The following is an 18,922-nucleotide window of genomic DNA, read 5'->3' as shown; positions in this document are numbered from 1 at the left end:
AATACATGTAAAAAACCCAGCCAACCTGTGAGTTAGCAGGCCTTAATTATTAAGAAAGGCATTAAATGAGAGCTTAATACTTTATCTTCCCATACCAAAAGTGATTGGAGTTACTGTTACCAGTATTACCACATTTAGTCAAAAATCTCAACTTGTCCATCAGGTGGGTATTTTATATGTGTATAAATATATTTGTATAAATCGTATATATTTGTATAAATTGTGTACTTTCTGCTCCTTTCGCTTTCTCTTTGGGTATATGTCTTCTGTGTTTCTGTTTGTTCTTCAAAAGTAGGTAGTAACCAAAGAGGATGTATTATGTGGTCAATTAAATTAGCTTTCAGAAAGATTATGGCAAACAAAACCAGACTTCAGCTGATCTACAAATTATTTCCTTGTTTCATAAACAATTTTGGTTCATTCTTTTGAATAATACTCAGTTAAGTACTTAACTATTTAATTGTATAATCAGTTCATAAAGAAGGATTATGTCTATTTAATTTGCTTTTTTGAAGCACCCAAACAGCAGGTTGACTTTATAGCTGCTCAGTTTTAACTATTTTCATTTTAAGTTTTAAACCTATGTAAACTTAAATCCTTACCAATTTCTCTCAATGATTAACTCCTCCATTTAAGCAAAAATTATGTTTAAAAACCTTTTAGATTTCAATTTCATGACCTGAACTTCAGCTTCTCCATTTCCTATTCGCAATTCTCTTTTCCTTAAGTATTTACCATCAATTCAGCACATATCCCAAACAGCTCCTAAACAATCATCCCTCGTATTCTTGTGTTCACCCCAACACCACTTTCTGCCATTCTGACATGACCTCATGCAGAGGCACTCTGCATGAGGGTACTCACCAGAACCCAGGAGGACACCCTAGCACCATTTATGGAGATCAGAGATCTTGACAGCCTGACTATTGAGTCATATTGAAAAACTCTCTTCTCCATTTGAGCTAGCCCTACAGCTATTACCAAAATCATTTCTCATTTTCAGCCCTTTGATCTCATCATTCTCATCCACTGGACTCTACATTGCTTATTTGAGGTGTATTTGTTTGTTTGTTTGTTTTGAACTTCCTAATGTTTCACAATGACTTGATTCCTTCTACTAGGTTATCTAAACCAGGTATATTATTTTCTTTTCTAAGCTTCCTTTATTCAATCCAATTTCCTTTATTCAGCTTTTCCACTTCTACACTTTCTACCAGATTGTTCCACCTCAAAGAAATCTACCCAAATCAATGTAAAACTAAGGGTACAGAGAGGAGAGAACAGTCAAAATTAAATGCCAAAAATGGTTAGCAATTTTCCTATCACAGTTTAAAAAAAGAGAATTTTTTAAAATGAAACGTATCCATTTCGTTCCCACATGACAGAAATGACATGTTGTGTTTCCTGTGATATGTAATAGATCACTTGGCCCTCAAAAGAAATCAATATGGAAATATAAAAGAAATCTCAAGAATTCCAAAGGCACTATTACTGCTTGGCAGAAGAATATAATTCATGGTATCCAGTTAAGAATATATAACTAGAAAAAATACATGAATGTCTTCTGATCATGTCCTGCAGCTAAACAAGGAACAGTGACTACAGTAACTATCCCACCATAACAATTCTAAGAAATGAAGGTGAGTCAATTCAATAACTGTCCCACAGACTTTACAAGATCGAAGTATCAAATTGGTCCAAACAACAGATGAGTAATAGTAATTTACATCTTATAAATTTTTATCACTGTTCAGATCCTTTAAAAATACTTAGAAACTGAGGGACACCTGGTTCAGTCGGTTAAGGATCCAACTCTTGCTTTCAGCTCAGGTCATCATCTCAAGGTCCTGGGATCAAGCCCCATGTCCAGCTCTGTGTGCTGGGAGCCACGTATAGGCTTGGGATTCCCTCTCCCTCTCTCTGCCCCTTCCCCTGCATGCATATGTACACACTCTTTCACCCTCTCTCAATTAAATAAATAAAATCTTTTTTAAAAAAGTACTTAGAAATTAAAATATAAGACACCATCTCACAAACACCATCCTCTCTGGTTAAAAGGCTCACCTCTAAAGTACAATGAGAATATCTCCCTGCCTTTTTTTCTTTTTTGTCTAAAATACATAACCATCTTCTTTTAAAAACTTGACTTCTTTGACTTAAACTGAATTTAAGCACTCATGTAAGTTTCATTTAAGTTATAGGTAGTGACATCAAACTTTACTGGCAAGTTAGGAAAAACTGGGAGAAGGAAAGAACAATTAACTGCTATCTCAGTAACAATGAATTGCTGTAAAATTGCTGGCTCTGATATTTCTTAACAAACACAAAAGCTTGAGAAGTCACAGACATGATTCAACTACTGAGATCCAAAACCTAGCTGACTACATAAAACAATCACTCATTTCTAAAATCGCACACTGACAAAAAAAGAGTAATGTCTTGAAATTTATCAATTCTTTCTATATGCCTAAAAAACAACCAAACATTTGTAAAGAATTTGTTTTAAGACCAGAAATAATCAGCGGGTATACTAAATCTTCTGTATAATAAATCCCCAACACATCTCAAACAATTTTTCAAAGAAAACCAGATCCAGAGCAACTAATTTTGTTTCAGAATCACTACCTTCAATTCCACTGAATAAATAAGTAAATAATTTTTGAAAGAATGCTTTATTTAGGATAGAACAAAAACAAGCTAATGAGTCAACTACAACACAATTCACAGTTAAACCATTTCTACTTATTGAGAAAATATTGACAGAATAAATACGTGTGTGTTCAAAGAACTAAGTGTATTGCATAAACAAAGTAGAGTTTATTCTACCAAGTGCCATCAGTTAGATTATATCTAGTCCCTATCAAACCAACTAAAAAATGGGGCGAAAAATTCAATCATTTAACTAGATATTCTGATTAAGTTCACAGCAATACACAAATTCTTTTTCTAAGACAGGAAGTCAACTATTACCAGAAATATCGGTTAGTGCTACTATTTGAAAAAACTTGAGGAATAGTTAGATAGCAAAAGAGTACAATCAGAGAACCCTGTTTTAAGCTTTTCAATAATAAAACAAAGTAGGGATGCCTGGGTGGCTCAGTGGTTGGGCATCTGCCTTTAGCTCAGGACTTGATCCTGGAGTCCTGGGATGAGTCCCACTTCGGGCCCACTTCTCCCTCTGTCTATGCCTCTGCCTCTCTCCCTCTTTCTCTCTCTCTCTGTGTCTCTCACAAATAAAATCTTTTAAAAAATAAAAATTAAATTTAAAAAAGTTTATTTCTGTTACTCTGTCTTAAACATTTCTTTCATGTATCTTATTCAAAAACTCACTTAATGACTCTCTCCTTTAATTGACAAGCAATGGACATTCATTAATTTCCTGAGAACTACTACTGAGAACATCCCCTTCTCATCAATCATTCATGCATGAAGTCATATGAAACTTTATTTAGAAACAATACAGTTAGCCTTGCTACTGAAAACTGATATTTTTACTTTTCTTTAATAAATATTGAGCCATCTTATTTTTTTCCTTTAGCAGCAAAGAAGCTTACAGGTATATCAAAAATTCAAATCTATGATTAATTTATCCATTTTAATGTTATACTTCTAGTTTTATTTTCTTTGGTACTAGTTTTATAATTCTTTTTTTAAAAAAACCAACATTTATTGTATTATTTTTTTATAAACTGACTCAACACCTTCGTGTAAACCATAGTGTACATAAGACTAAAACATAAATATATTTCCTTACCAGTTTTCTCTGGCACTTGTGAATCTGAAATACCAAAATTAGGAAGTTATGAGTTCATCAGCATTTCAAATGAGTAAAAACTATTCTTCAGAATTCATACAAAAGTATACTTTGATTTTTCCCCCACATAACACAGGCTTATGTTCTTATAGACCCTACAAATGCAAACCCACTTCCGGACCAACATAAAATATACACTTAGCTCTGTATAATTAAACTGAAAATTGAAAATGAAAGCTTCCAGAATTTCAAGGTGCAGAAAGGAATACCAATGTGTCAAAATTTAAGAGAAAGAAAATTCTATTTTTAAGAATAGATAAAGGAAGAAAGGAAGCTAATGTGTTAAGGTTTAAAAGAAAAATAAAATTTTGTTTTTAAGAAAGCGAAGGAAGGATGGGCCACATGTAAAGTTAGCATTTTTTCTTCTCCATTTTTAGACCTAGAGTGCCCCATAATTTTCACAGTATCTCATTTCAAGCTATTTACTCAAAGCACTTCTGTCTATCCACCATCCCCCTCTTTCTTTCCCCTATCTCAGAGGTGAAGCAGGACCCTTATGCACAGGCCACATGAATTTACATTACCTTCCAAAGTTATGAAACAGGGCAGCTCCCTCTCTCAGGTGTTCCTCAGGTGGTAGCCTAATGTCACCTTCCCTGGGACACTTTCACGATGGCAGCACCCAAGGAGATGAAGCTGATCTTCTACCTTCCCAAACTGCACTTTCCTTAAAGAGTACTCCCGGGTACACAGAGCTGTGAAGTCAGTTCAAACACATGGAATCGGTACAAGAGACTGTTCCCAGATTAGGTAAACTACAGGTACACAGTGTTATGTTACTCAATTATCTTGGCAGCGAAGTGAAACAATGTCCTAACTCAGTATCTTTACTCCCTGCAATCAAGTTTCTCCTCTCTACCCTTTGGTCAGGGCTATGTACCTTTTTATTCAAATATCAGTTAAAAAAAAAAAAAAAAAGGCGCAGGGGAAGCTCTAAGTCCAACTTGAAGTTCAAGCTAACTACCCTCAAAGACACCTAAAAATCAACTTAGTTGTCATGATGGTCTTTGCTCAAAAAGTGTCTTGACTACCCTTCCTTCTTTCCCAGCTCATTTGAAACTGTGCTTCTAGTGCACCTAGGATAGGGTTTTGGGTTTTTTTTCTTTTTTCTTTTTCTCATAGAAGCAATAGGTTCTCAGAAAAAAAAAAAAAAAAAAAAAGCAAGGATACATAAAAATGGTTTATTCTGGAAACCCATCATTCAGAGATATTCATTAATGACATGTTGGTATATATAACTTTTTTTTTACTATAATTTTTCTCTATATATGTTTAAAACAAAAATAGGTTCACACTGTATATATTATTTTACATCCTGCTTTCTGCATTTTATAAAATATCCCCCAAATTTCCTTTTCAATAATATCCTATGAAGCTACTTTTAGTGATTACTCATAATTTCCTCTTTCTAAAACTCCTAGGAGCTCCAAAATTGCCCCTTTCTTCCCTACTTCTCCCTCTCCACTCATTCCCCAGTATAGTCAGCACAATTAAAAGGCAGACATATCAGTTAGTACAACTGTTTGAAAAAACTTGAGGAATAGTTAGCAAAGGTGTTCAGAGAATCCTATTTTGAGGTTAAGAAACTGCTTTTCAATAATAAAACAAAGTATATTTCTCTTACTCTGCCTTCATTTAATGAACACATTCCTAAACAGTACCATATAGCTGTTATTCTGCTGTATTCATTTTTCATAGCCAAGGTTTCATTTATATTTGTTAGATAATTGTGAATAAGTAACTGTATCTGCCCCACCATGCTCCAAAGCAGGGCCAGATTCCCACAAACCATCACATATATTTCATAATAATAACTCCAAACAAATTACTAATGATTTTTTTTTTCTAGAAAGACTACCTCATTGTCTCTTTAAAAATTATAAAACGTAGACGCCTGGGTGGCTCAGTGGTTGAGTGTCTGCCTTTGGCTCAGGCTGTGATCCCGGGGTCCTGGGATTGAGTCCCACATCGGGCTCCCTGCATGGAGCCTGCTTCTCCCTCTGCCTGTGTCTCTGCCTTTCTCTCTGTGTCTCTGATAAATAAATAAATAAAATCTTAAAAAAATTTTTTTTAATTTTATTTATTTGACAGAATGAGTGAGAGATAGAGCACACATGAGCAGGGGTAGATGGAGAGGGAGAAGCTGACTCCTCTGCTGAGCAGGGAGCCCGATGTGGGGCTCAATTCCAGGACCCTGGGATCACGACCTGGGCTGAAGGCAGACGCCCAAACGACTGACTGAGCCACCCAGGCGCCCCCAAAAAATTTAAAAATAAAATAAAAATTACAAAAATTAATGTTTTTCTCTCTTTTGGTGCTTCCTTGCTAATGCTCAAATGCATGCTTAGGTTGCCTATATAGCACTACCCCCAAGGATTGAGAAAGGGCTAGGTTTTGTTCTAAGGAGTAATACGATTTAATTTTTTTCTCCAAGATTTTATTTAAATTTCAGTTAGTGTAATTACACTAATACAGTGTCTTATGAGTTTCAGGCATAAAACTTAGTGATTCAAGAGTAATATGATTTTAAATTCAGATTATGAAACCTATGCACAAAATCCTACACCTGAGTATAGAGATTTCAGTCAAGTACATTTTGAAGAGGAAAGAATATTAACTGGCTGTTCAAAGTTGTATTACTGATGTGGAACCACTGGCAAATGCTTTATGCTAGGTCTGAAACTGTACAAAGCTTATGTAAGTATTTGCTATGCTTTCATTAAATGAATTAATCAATAACAGGACTTGCATTGAGTGATTTTATGGGGAAATTCCAAGTGATTTATTCAGCAAATCTCCACACTTCAATTAAGAGAGATGATTTTCTTTCAAAAAATTCAATGTCAAGAAGTATCAACACATAATGATAATGACACTAGTTAGGAGCTTGCGCTCTGAAATCAAATTGTTTTGGCTTATATACTGACTTTCACTAGCTGCGGAAACTATGCCTCTCACCTCAGTTTCCTCACACAAAAAAAATATCTCCCTCACTGGGTCTTTATGAAGATCAAATAAATTAGTACATGTAAAGTGCATATATCAGTGTATTGAGCCTTCAAAAAATGTTAATCATCATCATTATTCATCATTCTTTTTATACATTTTTTTTAATTTTTTTTAATTTTTATTTATTTATGATAGTCACAGAGAGAGAAGGAGAGAGAGGCAGAGACACAGGCAGAGGGAGAAGCAGGCTCCATGCACTGGGAGCCCGATGTGGGATTTGATCCCGGGTCTTCAGGATCGCGTCCTGGGCCAAAGGCAGGCGCCAAACCGCTGCGCCACCCAGGGATCCCTTTTTATACATTTTTTTATAAAAGGTTCAAAACCTAATGTTCCACCTCTTTTGCCCCTTACTAAGGAATATACTATACCGTATGATCACAAAAATATTATACATTGCTGTATTGAACCCTGGCTTATAATTTTCAGATCCACTGTTTTGTTCTAATGTTCTTTTTAAAAAAATCAACTGAGGTTTAATATTTATCTTTTATATAATTTATCCCATCCTACTTTTTTAAAGCATTATTTATTTATTTGAGAGAGCACGAATGAGGTGGGGAGCGGGAGAGGAAGACAGTAACTTTAGCAGACTCCATGCTCAGCACAGGGCCCAAGGCAGGGCTCATCTCACGACCCTGAAATCATGACCTGAGCCAAAACCAAGCGTCAGACACTAAACCGACTGTACCACCAGGGCACTGAAATCCTATCCTACTTTTAATTTAATTAATTAAACTGCCCAGCAAGCTATAAAGTGTTACATTTATACACTGACCACTATGTATGTATACTATACAGTACTTAGATATACTGAACAATAAAGGTCTTCAGGAAACCAGTGTTTAAAAGAAAAAAAGAAAATGAAAGCTGGAATAGGAAGTAGCTCTAACACCATTGTTAGGTTTACATATCATATCTGATGTTTTTTAATTTTAAAAAGGGATCTAAATAACATTTTTACAATCTACAAATAAAACAGACTACCTTAAACCACAATTGTAGGGTTTATTCTGAAGAACTGTCTGCTCAACCAGAACATGAAGTGCTAGAAAGATGGAATCCATCATGAGTTTGCCTGGAATTATTTTGAAGACTTATAATCTGGAAAGGCTAGAGTACAAGAGTTTTCTGACTTTTTGGGATGCTTGAGTGGCTCAGGGCGTGATCCTGGGGTCCTAGGATGGAGTCCCACAACAGGCTCCCTCCAGGGAGCCTGCTTCTCCCTCTGCTTGTGTCTGCTTCTGTGTGTTTCTCACAAATAAATAAAATCTTTAAAAAAAAAAAAAAAGAGTTTTCTGACTTTAAAAAAAGAAAACTCAAATGTTACTATAAAAATTATTGCTTATCTAAAAACATAAAGAGGAAAGTGGCAGATATCATGAAGAAAATAGCAGATCAGGCTCCGGCTCTCTCATAGTCTTTTTTGAAAACCTGGGAGACACATATGTCCACACATTGCTGTTTAGGAAACTAAGTCTCAAAGATGTTAAGGAATATGCCCAAGTTGTAAACTTAGTAAGATAAAGATGCAGGAATTGAATTCATGACTTTCTGACTAACCAGGTAATGATACGGAAGACAGCACCTGTATTCTGTTATGATCCTTCCACACCAGTGTAAGTGGCCACAGGAGACAAGGTTGACAGCACCAAGGTCCTTCCAAGGCTCATTCTCAGCTCTGCTCATGCCCAACACTGGCATCCAGTAACTTGGATTCAAGTTATTTTTAAACACAATTGATTGTTCAAGAATGAAAATAGCTCCTTCTTGAAGTCTCATCCTTAATTCACAAGTGAACTCTGCATTTTCTATTACTCAGCTAATAAATGAACAAGTACTTACTGAAGATCCAGAAATGTAGCTGTATCATAAATTGCCCTTTTATAAGTGCCACATAAAACTGTAGAGGACACCATTTCTATTTTTAGTACCTGTCCTACCCACAATGCTCTTACTTTGCAAAAAAACATTATTGCCCTTATTTACACGAAGGTCATCCTTTACTAGTTTGAGTTTTGGTACAAAATTCTGCATATTTCCCATTCAGTATTAGTCAGAATGTAGGTGTTCGCTAAATACATGTTGAAATAAGGAATGAACAAAACAAAGGTGAACAGAACTTTAAAGAACAGGTAAGATTTAGAGAGATGGGAAAAAAAGTCAGGGTGGAGGCGTGGGGGAGTGCATTCTAACAAGTTGACTGGTTAAAAACTCCTGGGGAAATCAAAAGATCTGAGAAGAACATTCCTATCACTTTGTAGCAAAATGGTAAACTGGGTAAGACCTGGAATTCCTAGAGGGCTTGGACTTCATTTTGATAAATCAGGCCCATAGTTTTTAAACATTTATTTTTAATGCAAAGCAATTATTTGTTTAAATTAAACCCTATGTGAAATACATACATATATATATATATATATATACACACACACACACATACATATATATAATAGGAACAAACAAAGCAGTATAGGGTTTTTAGCACCCTGGTTCCCACCCACTTGGTCTCCACCTACCCAACTTGAGAAGAACCAGAAGACCCTCATGAGAGTACAATTCAAAATCAGAAAAAGGTCTACTGCTCCAAGTATTTACTTATAAAGAACTAGGATGGCCTAGGTTGAGGGGTGGGGGGTGGAGATAGGGTAGGGTAAGGAAGGACTTGAAATACCATTTTCACTTTTTAAATCTTGCATATTTTTATATTATTTGAATTTTTGTTATATTGAACACTTTTTATTTTTTAATTTAAAAAGTAATAAGAAATCATTGCTCTAAAAAAGTACTTTTAATGGTTAAATTTCAAGAGCATTGCCACATTTTAATGAATCACTTCCCTAGAGCAGGACATTTTCTTGACTAAACTACATTGCAATGAAAATGAACATCTTTGTGCATAATAATTTCCCATATTTAGAATTATTTCCTTAGGATAAATTTATACAAGTTAGCAGTTTCAATTTAGGTTCTACAATTCACTGTTTAAAATAGGACTCTGTAGAACATAAAAATATAAAATTCAGTATTTTTAAAAAGCCATCCCATATTAGCAAAATTAGATTCTAGCACTCATGTTTAAGCTACATAAAATCTAATTTACAAAACTAATTAGCCAAGTTTTCACATCTCAAAAGTGTATTAAAGAGAAATTTGAATCAGAGCTTGAAATTTACCTTTCATGAATTTTTCATAACTTCTCTTGCCACTTATTGAAACCATATACTTATTTTTCCTTCACAGTTGGGTTTCACAATCTAATTCTGTGAAGTCACAGTACTGTGACAGTACAATCATTTTCTGGCAACAAACTGACATCATTAGATTCTTATTTGTAAGTTCTTTGGGATATATGGATATTCTATTTTTACTTCTAAGACCAAAATTTTAATATTCTGTTGCCTCTCCATTAAGTTCATATGATTGATACATTTTAATCTAATTTATTCTCTTTGTTCCTAGCCATCTCCACAAAACTGTCTTTTGGTGAGTGCTCAAAAAAATGCCTATCCAAACAAAATACAAATGACTGCTGGATTGCCTCCTCTCATGAATAATCAGTCATTGCTCTATACTCTTTGGGAAGAAAAACTCCCAAATCAGAAAATCTGTTGTTCTTTTTCTTCTCTCTGCTACTGTTTTAAGAGTGCTTTTTGTTAAATTATATTTTATTATTTTATTTATTTATTTATTTATTTATTTATTTATTTATTTATTTATTCATGACAGACATAGAGAGAGAGAGAGAGAGGCAGAGACACAGGCAGAGGAAGAAGCAGGCTCCATGCAGGGAGCCGGAGGCCAGACTCAATCCCAGGTCTCCAGGATCACACCCTGGGCTGAAGGCGGTGCTAAACCACTGAGCCACCGGGGCTGCCCTAAATTATATTTTAAATAAATCAATATGGCTCTATCACTAACACGATTCCAACTGAGAAAAAAAGAATTTCTAATAAAGCCTACTTCTTTGCACAAGCAAGAATTATTAGAAATGCCAAGGTCATTTCTCCTACTATGTAACAGTTCTAAAATTAAGAATGCTTAGACTCTATCAACAAAGATTTGCTTAATCCCTAGTGGGTACCAAGCAGTAAGCTAAATGCCAGAGGTTCAACATGAGTGAGACAGAAGCATGATCCACTCCTCTAGACCTTCTGTCAGCGCAAAGGCACTTAGGCAGACAATAAATCTTTACGAAATGGGAGGTTCCAATACCAAAAATAGTGGAAAGATTCTTTAGAAAAAAATAGACTAGAACCAACTTTGGAATACCTGTAACACTGGGCCAAGGAATTTGCAGTTTATATTCAAATAGAGAAAAATTGGGACATTCAAAGGGATCTTCAGAAAATATTAATCTAATCAGGTCTTTATTGAAACTTCCAGTGGCTTCATTTCCTCTACAATAAATCCAAATTCTTTAATAAGGTCAACTAAATCCTGCATCATCATCCCCACCCCTAAGACCTCTGGCTGTGGTCACACAGGGCTTTTTCTGTTTCCACTGTAGCAGATTTTCAAACTTTACATATCACAATCTACTACTATATGTGATACGCTCTTCTTTCTATTTGATTTCTTTTTTAAAACATGCAGGTCACAACCCACTAAATTGAATTTACAGTCTACTCATGGATGCCTAGTTGCCTGCAGTTTGAAAAATACTATTTTAGTATATACTACCCTATCTCACTTCTTGGCCTTTCCAGATGTTCTTTTTCTTCCTAAAACTCTTGCTCATCCTCTCTTCCCTTTCACCTGGCTACTTCCTATTTTACTTTGTGACCCTTCGCTATTAACCAGCACTTCCCTTGACCCTCCCAGATGAGTTCCCCTTCCTCAGTGGTCCCAAAGTATTCTAAGCTTTTTAACATTTATTCCACCTTACTGTGATCATTCTTGCACTAGTTGTCTTGCTAGGCGAGTAACCTCCATGAAAGCAAGGACCCATTCTTGTTCACTGCTGAATCCCAAGGGCCTAGTCCAGTACCTATTAAGTATTGGACACTTGGTAAATATTTGAGGAGTAAAACAAGTTAGGATGTAGATTTAATACTCTCTATATTTAACCACACAATGAAACAATCACCTTCTCAAAAACTGTTGAGAGGTTTAGCTATTTCCAAGGAAAACGAGTTCTCAGTTCCTATTTTGTAAATTATTAAATTCCTAGACTAGCCTACAAAATACACACAACACGATACATTTGATAAGAGGACACCTCTTATTTCCCTCTCTGCAAAGATAACAGAACTTTCACTCCCCCCTAAATAGGAGAAAATAGGATTAAAGGGGCACTTTTCTTTCTATCTCATCCGCAATTCCTGGAGAAAGTGACTCACCTAAGGATAAAGGTCAATATTCCAGACAGGCTCCACCCCTAAACTCTCACTGGCTCTCTCCCACTCGGATGCCTTCAAAGGAAGTTTTCCTTTTCCATTCCAATTCCTAGGAGGACAACTTCCGGATTCAGGACTTTCCCTGCCTGAGGGGAGACCTGACCCGCAGCTTTTTAGGTGCTACAGTTGCCTCTGGGAAGGTAAATTAAGAAGGAACAGAATAAGCACAGATCTAAGCTAAATTCTCCAATCCAGCTTTACAATAAGACTGTATTTTCACAGTACTTTAATTTTCATCTGATTTCCTGACTCTGATCTCAATTTGACCTGAAACTGGAAATAGAAGGGGTGTACTTAACGCACTGAAAAGCTTACACATGAACAATAGTCATTACAGTCGGCCTCCTGGGTCCTTAGGAGAAGAGTAGCATGGAGAAGCAAGGTGGGGAAAAGGGGAAGAAGACTGAAATAAAGAAGGTTTCTTCCACCTTTTCCTATTTAGAATTTCCCTTGGGCAAAAATGCCTAAATAAATTGTACCTATCTTAATAGCTTACAACTTTCCCTTCCAAATTCTCATTCTTGCTTTTCTTTCCTCTTCTTTCAGACCCTTTATGCTACCCAAAGATTTCCATTTTCAACACCCACTTTTAGAAATACTGCAAATTTGGGGATACCTGGGTGGCTCAGTGGGGGATGCCTGAGTGTCTGCCTTCAGCTCAGGGTGTGTTCCCGGAGTTCCGGAATTGAATCCCATATCAGGCTCCCTACAGGGAGCCTGATTCTCATCTCTGCCTCTCAATCTGTCTCTCATGAATAAATCAAATCATAAAAAAAAAAAAATACTGCAAATTTTGCCAAACATCCAAAATGTCACATGATCCCATACTACTTACCTCTCTTATCCTTCCTCAAGTCAAAATTCCCATTTCCCTAGTGTAGCTAATGGGGGGAGGGGCAAAGCAATTTGATTAAATGCATTCACATTAGGACAAAACAACTGAGACTCCTAGCCTTTGAACTCTACTGGAGATATATATTATTATTCATATATATTAAAATACACACACATTACTTTTAAGCTATAGAAATGTAACTACAGTAATCTCAGAGAAAAGATGAGAAGCGCCTATAAGTTCACCATATAGGAGGCAGGTCTGCTCTGATCACCATTTCCCAGGGATCATGTTCCCATTTTTCATTGCACTTGACTTTCAGTCCTCAATAAGTCCTAAAAACTCGAAGGTACCAAGAAGAAGGCCAACTTGAAAACCATTTGTAGCTATGGGACATTTTTATATCCACTGGGTGAGTCAGTAACAATCACTACTAGGTTGGATAGGTTATTATTCTCAAAACATCTGATAATCATTCCATTAGCTAAAAGAAAACAGACATTCAGGTTATATATTGAAATTATTCCTTCTACTAAGAAAGTCAATGAGGCATAAAGGGGTTAAACACCATTTCCATTGTTTTATAATTTAGTAGTTGAAAACCAGGACTGGGCTGCTCTTCACAGTTTTAATCAGTTGTTTATCCATTAATTCTACTTGGAAATCTTCAATTTTATTTTCTATAGCATTTCTGAAACTTGGAAGTATATTTTTGAACAGTCACATTAGAGTAATAGGAAAATGAGCCTGAACTCCTGAGAGGCAGGTGTCCTGTCTCTTTCGGTGGTTTTTGCTATAAAAAGAGCTAAGGCTAATGCTGAATTTGTGTGTACTCAGAAATAAACCACGAAATAAGCATACCGGTATTCATTCAGCTGTAAGTGGCTCTTAACTTCAGCGCCATCAAAAATATTTATTTGCCCATAGATGAGTCTAACTGTGATAAAGACTACAAAAACTTAGGAAAACAAGATCTCCCACTTTGCCTGAGAAGTTAAGCATATGAAATGTTAATTGAATAACTGGTGTTTGCTATTTTTAGTAGTTTGTTTAACCAGCCATCAAAATAAATTATTTGTAATTAAAGTGATAACTGGTACTTTTTTCAAATCAAGCAAGAAATATATGAAAACACCAACTGTGTGTGGTCTCTCTTGAATCTGGTCATAGCATACCTTTGTGGCTTTTCTCAAGATATGAGACATGGAAACAGGCATTAAGATGCCCAAGAATTGACAGGTAGGATAGTCTGAAAACCGTAAACGGCACTTAACTCAGCTTTCCCCAAGAAACATTATGGTGCTTGCTATCAGGTCGGTTGGCTTTTTTAGTCAGAACTAGCCCCAAACCTATTTTTTTTTCCATAAATGAACAACATAATACATCAATAAAAAGACAAATACCCAACGTGTAAAAAAAAAAAAAAAAAAAAAAGACAAAAAATCCAATTAAAATATATGCAAAGAATTTGAATAGACAGGTCTCCAAAGAAGCTATTCAAATAGCCAATAAGCACATGAAAAGATACTCCATATGATTAGTCATTAGGTCAATGTGAATCAATACCACTTCACACCCTCTAGAATGGCTAAAATAAAAACCAGCCAATACATGATCACAAGTGTTGGTGAAGATGTGTAGAAACTGGAACCCTCACACAGTGCTTGGCAGAATGTAAAAGGAAGCAGCTACCGGGCAAAAAGTCTGGCAGTTCCTCAAAAAGTTAAACACAAAGACACCCAAGAGAAATGAAAGCATATGCCCACATAAAAACGTGTACACAAATGTTCATGGCAGCATTATTCACAAGGCCAAAAAGTGGAAACATCCGGGATTGTCCATCAAGCGATGAATGGATAAACAATATGTGATATTATGGTACAGCAATACAATGGAATATTACCTAGGCATAAAAAAAGAATAAAGTACCAGTACAAGCTAGAACATGGATAAACCTTGAAAGCATTTTTCTATGTGAAGGAAGCCAGACACAAAAAGCACATGTTGTATTAGTCCTTTTATATGAAATTTCCAGAATAGGCAAATCCATAGAGAAGGGAAAGTAAATTACCGGCTGCCAGACGATGGGGTAGGGGTGAAATGAGAAATGACTGCTAATGGGTCCAGGGTTTCATTTTGAGATGAAAACGCTCAGGATAGTGCTGATAGCTGCAAAACTTTGTGACTAAAGTAAAAGCCACAGTTTAAAAGGGCAAATTTTATGGTATGCGCATTATATCTCAATTAAAAAAAAAAAACAAACCAAGCTTGCACGTACAGAAAGAGGACGTATATGTGCAACATGTCTGTAAATGGAATATACATCATTACATACGAACGTATCATCTCTTCCTGTAGATGAACGTTTGGGGTATTGTTTTAATTGAGATATATTTTACTTAAAGAAAGGAATGGAAGGCGGCAGCGACCCGGAGCAGTGCCGCGCCCCGAAGCGGTGGGGCCGGGGTTGCCGAGCCCGCCCCGCGGCGTCTGCATCCGCGCTCCCCTCCCCTCCCCTCCCCGCCCTCGGCCACCCCCAACCCCGCCCCGCCGCGCCCCCTCCCCGCCGCCGCCCAGGGCCAGCCGCAGGCGCGGGGGCCGCGGGGGAGGGGGCTCCGCGGGGGAGGGGGCTCCGCGGGGCTGGGGGCTCCGCGGGGCTGGGGGCTCCGCGGGGCAGGGGGCGGCTGCTCCCCGCCGCCCGGCCCTCCCGCGCCCCTGCCGCAGAGGGCCCGGCCGGGCGCCCCCACCTCCCTCCGGTACCTGGGATGCGCCCGAACCCCGCGCCGCGGCCACGGCGCAGACTTCCCCTCCATTATCACCTGCCCCGGAGCGCGGCCGCGCCGGCCCGGGGGAGGGGGGACCCGGGCGGGGCGGGGGATGGAAGGAGCGTTCGTTCACCTAGTCCCCCGCGGCGGCGTGGCGGCGGCCCCGGGCCGCGGCTCCTTCCTGCTCGCGCGCCTCCTCGCGCCCTCGCGGCCCTGCGCTGACAGCCCCGGAGCCGGCGCCCGCGGCCCGCGCGCTCCCCGCCGCCGCCCCCGCCCCCGCCCCCGCCCCCGCCCCCGCCCCGCGCACGCGCAGCCGCGCCGCCGCCTCGGGGGAGGCGAGAGGCTGCTGATGTGGCCGCGGGGGCGGCGACCTGGAGCGCGAGCGCCGCCCCGCCCCGACCCCCGGCCGCACCCTGCAAGCCGCGGGCCTGGGGTGGGGGCCGGATGGAGGAGCGGACGCCGGAGTCTCCAGGGAACCCGGGGCGGGGCGGGGCGGGGCGGGGCGGGGGCTCGTCATCCCCGCAGCCCGACGCCCATCCACATCGCCAGCTGTTCCTAGGTCCGAACCCCCGAATCTATGACTCATGATTTCTGTGCTCAGACCGGGGCCTCCTGGTGGCTGGGCTCGTGTTTCCTTCTCGCAGACGGGAATTAAAACCAAGGCGTATGTAACTCTGTGCCTGGCTGTCTGCAGAGCAGCGCAGGAACAGCCGTGTAGCTGCGCTTGGCCGAGGTCGAAGAGGGTGGGGGTGGGGGCGGGGGCGGGGACCAGGACCACTAAGGGGATGGGATGTAGGGCGGCCCCCAGCACCTTCCCAGGGGGAGAGGGGTGTAGGAGCCAAGTGCGCGGGTGCAGTGCAGGTGGCTGGGATACTAAGACTTTTCAAGTTCGCCACCATCTAGGTAAAAGTGACCAAAATTTGCCACGTAAAGCCGAGAACTCTTACCTAACAACTATTGAGCACCTTTTGTATGACTCAGGTAATGGCCCATGCCTGGGGGACATTCCAGTGACCAAAACAAAGGTGTCCGTCCTCAGGCATTTATTCTGAAAGATGTCATTTTAAAAATTACAGAGCTAGTGGCACTCTTTTTCCTCAGATCAAAGCTTCCATCAATTCTAAGTCACACCAGTGATTTAGTAGCAGCTTTTCAGGTGCTAAGGGACACTGGATCGTACATTTACCCAGGTTTTTGTTTTTCTGCTTCGCAATCAGATTGCGTTTTGACCTTAACCTTCTGGGTGAAGTGTGCTTTCATATCAATCTTGACCATCTACGGTTATGCTTTTTATAATGGTGAATGCAGGTGTTCTTCACAATCTAAACACCATTAGGAATGAAAGGATAATTGCAAAGAATATGGAAAAACAGTGTTTTGACCATATTTCCAAGTGGATTTTGTTCTTACTGTTCTGAATTACATTTCACTAGGAGGTAAGTTTGCCAGAAGTAAAATTCCAACTGGGTAAGTGTTCGTCCCCTGGGTCACGTAGTCTTCCAAGACTTCTGCACAAGGTTTGAATTGGACAAACCACCCTCTCTCAGCTTGGAAAATTCTACCACCATTTTTTCCTGGTTGATTCTGAGCCGATGGTTTCAACTACCCTGTTTCATTAATTGGCGTGTGGGCAAAACTTCCATTTACGCCGTCTCTCATTCTGTATGCCACAATATGGTGTGTATTTTTTAGATATTTTAAGCTTTAAGTTGGAATACAAATTTAAATGAAATTTCAACAAATTTCAAATTAAATTTCAATTCAAATTAAAGTTCTAGGTAGGATTGGATCAAGAGACACCCCTTTCTGAAAAATTAGATCCTAATTGTGCAGGCAACAGTGATCACATTATTACTTCCTCTTCTGCTTGACAGCTGGCAGCTTAGAATGTGAATCAAGTGGTTTAGAATTGAGGATCTGTATTAGTCACTGTTGTGGGGCACCTGGGTGGCTCAGTGGTGGAGCATCTGCCTTTGACTCGGGTAGTGATCCTGGGGTCCTGAGATCAAGTCCTACATGGGGCTCCCCACAGGGAGCCTGCTTCTCCCTCTGCCTGTGTCTCTGCTTCTCTCTGTGTGCCTCTCATGAATAAATAAATAAAATCTTTTTTTAAAAAATCAAATCACTGCTGTGACGGTTGCTAGAAAAAAACCTGAGAGTTATGGAAGTTTGTAACAAAGGGACTTTTCTGCTCTAGGGGTAAAAAAGATCTCTTTGAGGAAGTGACATTTAATCTGAGCCTTGAAGAATAAGGAAGAGTAGGTCTGACAACAAAGGGAAGGGAGCGGGGTGGAGAGTGCACTTGTTGCTGTGGAAACTGCGGGTTTGAAGGCACTTGGGTAGGAAGGGGCTCCACCTGTGGCTAGAATGAGGCAGCTAGTGCTGACACAGACATGGGTATGAGGCTTGAGGGGCACGCTGGGAACTTTTGACTTAATCTTAAAAACAAAAGGAAGCCACTGAAGGGTTGGAGAGGATCCATCTGCACACGATCTAATTTATATTTGTAAACGACATTCCTGGCTGCAATACGGACACTGAGAAGGAAGGGAGCAGCAGAAGATGTGTGAAGACCTACCTGTCTGCAGGCAATGAAGAGTAGAAGACTCTCCTGATGGAGGAAATGGATCAGCGTTAGATCTGTAAGCACCTGATCACCAACTGGGCATGAAAGATGAGAGAAAGAAAAGTGTCCAAAAATGACTCCCAGGTTTCTAGCATGAGCTGATCCCATTCTCTGAGATGGGGAACCTGGAGAAGGAAGTTGCACCAGGACAAATTTGAGTTGCTTTAAATGAACTGGGTTCGATGTGTCTATGAGACATCCAAATGAAGATGCTGAGTATATCTTTGCAAAATAAATCTGGACCTCAAATTAGAGATCTGGACTGAACACTAAATCAAACCTAAATTTTTAGAGAGCAAGGACTATGACTTGCTTATAAGAATTTAATGTGAAACTTTAGGGGAAAGTGAGCAGAAGCAAAGAGTACCTAATACTATGCGTGAGCCACCCCACAGAGAATATTTTATTTATTTAATCTTTTACACACTATGTGGATGGTATTATAATCCCATCTTTCATATGAGGAAACTAACAGTT

At 39.1% G+C, this 18,922-nt stretch overlaps 1 protein-coding gene across 6 annotated transcripts in view; it reads right to left on the bottom strand.

The window, feature by feature from the left end:
• Positions 1-16,046, bottom strand: part of SLC41A2 (solute carrier family 41 member 2) — a 119,501-nt gene extending 103,455 nt beyond the window's left edge. For 2 of the 6 annotated variants that reach the window (XM_038550813.1, XM_038550816.1), the window contains exons 1-3: positions 9,997-10,099; positions 4,339-4,509; positions 3,755-3,778 (exon numbers count right to left, since the gene is read on the bottom strand). The gene's annotated coding sequence lies outside the window, so the exon portion shown is untranslated. Of the gene's footprint in view, positions 1-3,754; positions 3,779-4,338; positions 4,510-9,996; positions 10,101-15,952 lie in introns of those variants that run through there. The other 4 variants (XM_038550818.1, XM_038550814.1, XM_038550815.1 and 1 more) reach the window with 4 other exon arrangements.
• Between the last annotated feature and the right edge of the window lie 2,876 nt (positions 16,047-18,922).

The sequence above is a fragment of the Canis lupus genome, chromosome 10, assembly GCF_011100685.1.
Source record: "Canis lupus familiaris isolate Mischka breed German Shepherd chromosome 10, alternate assembly UU_Cfam_GSD_1.0, whole genome shotgun sequence".
Classification (NCBI taxonomy): Eukaryota; Metazoa; Chordata; class Mammalia; order Carnivora; family Canidae; genus Canis; species Canis lupus.
The sequence above is the reverse complement of the archived record's forward strand: the minus strand, read 5'-3'. Positions and strand labels throughout refer to the sequence as shown.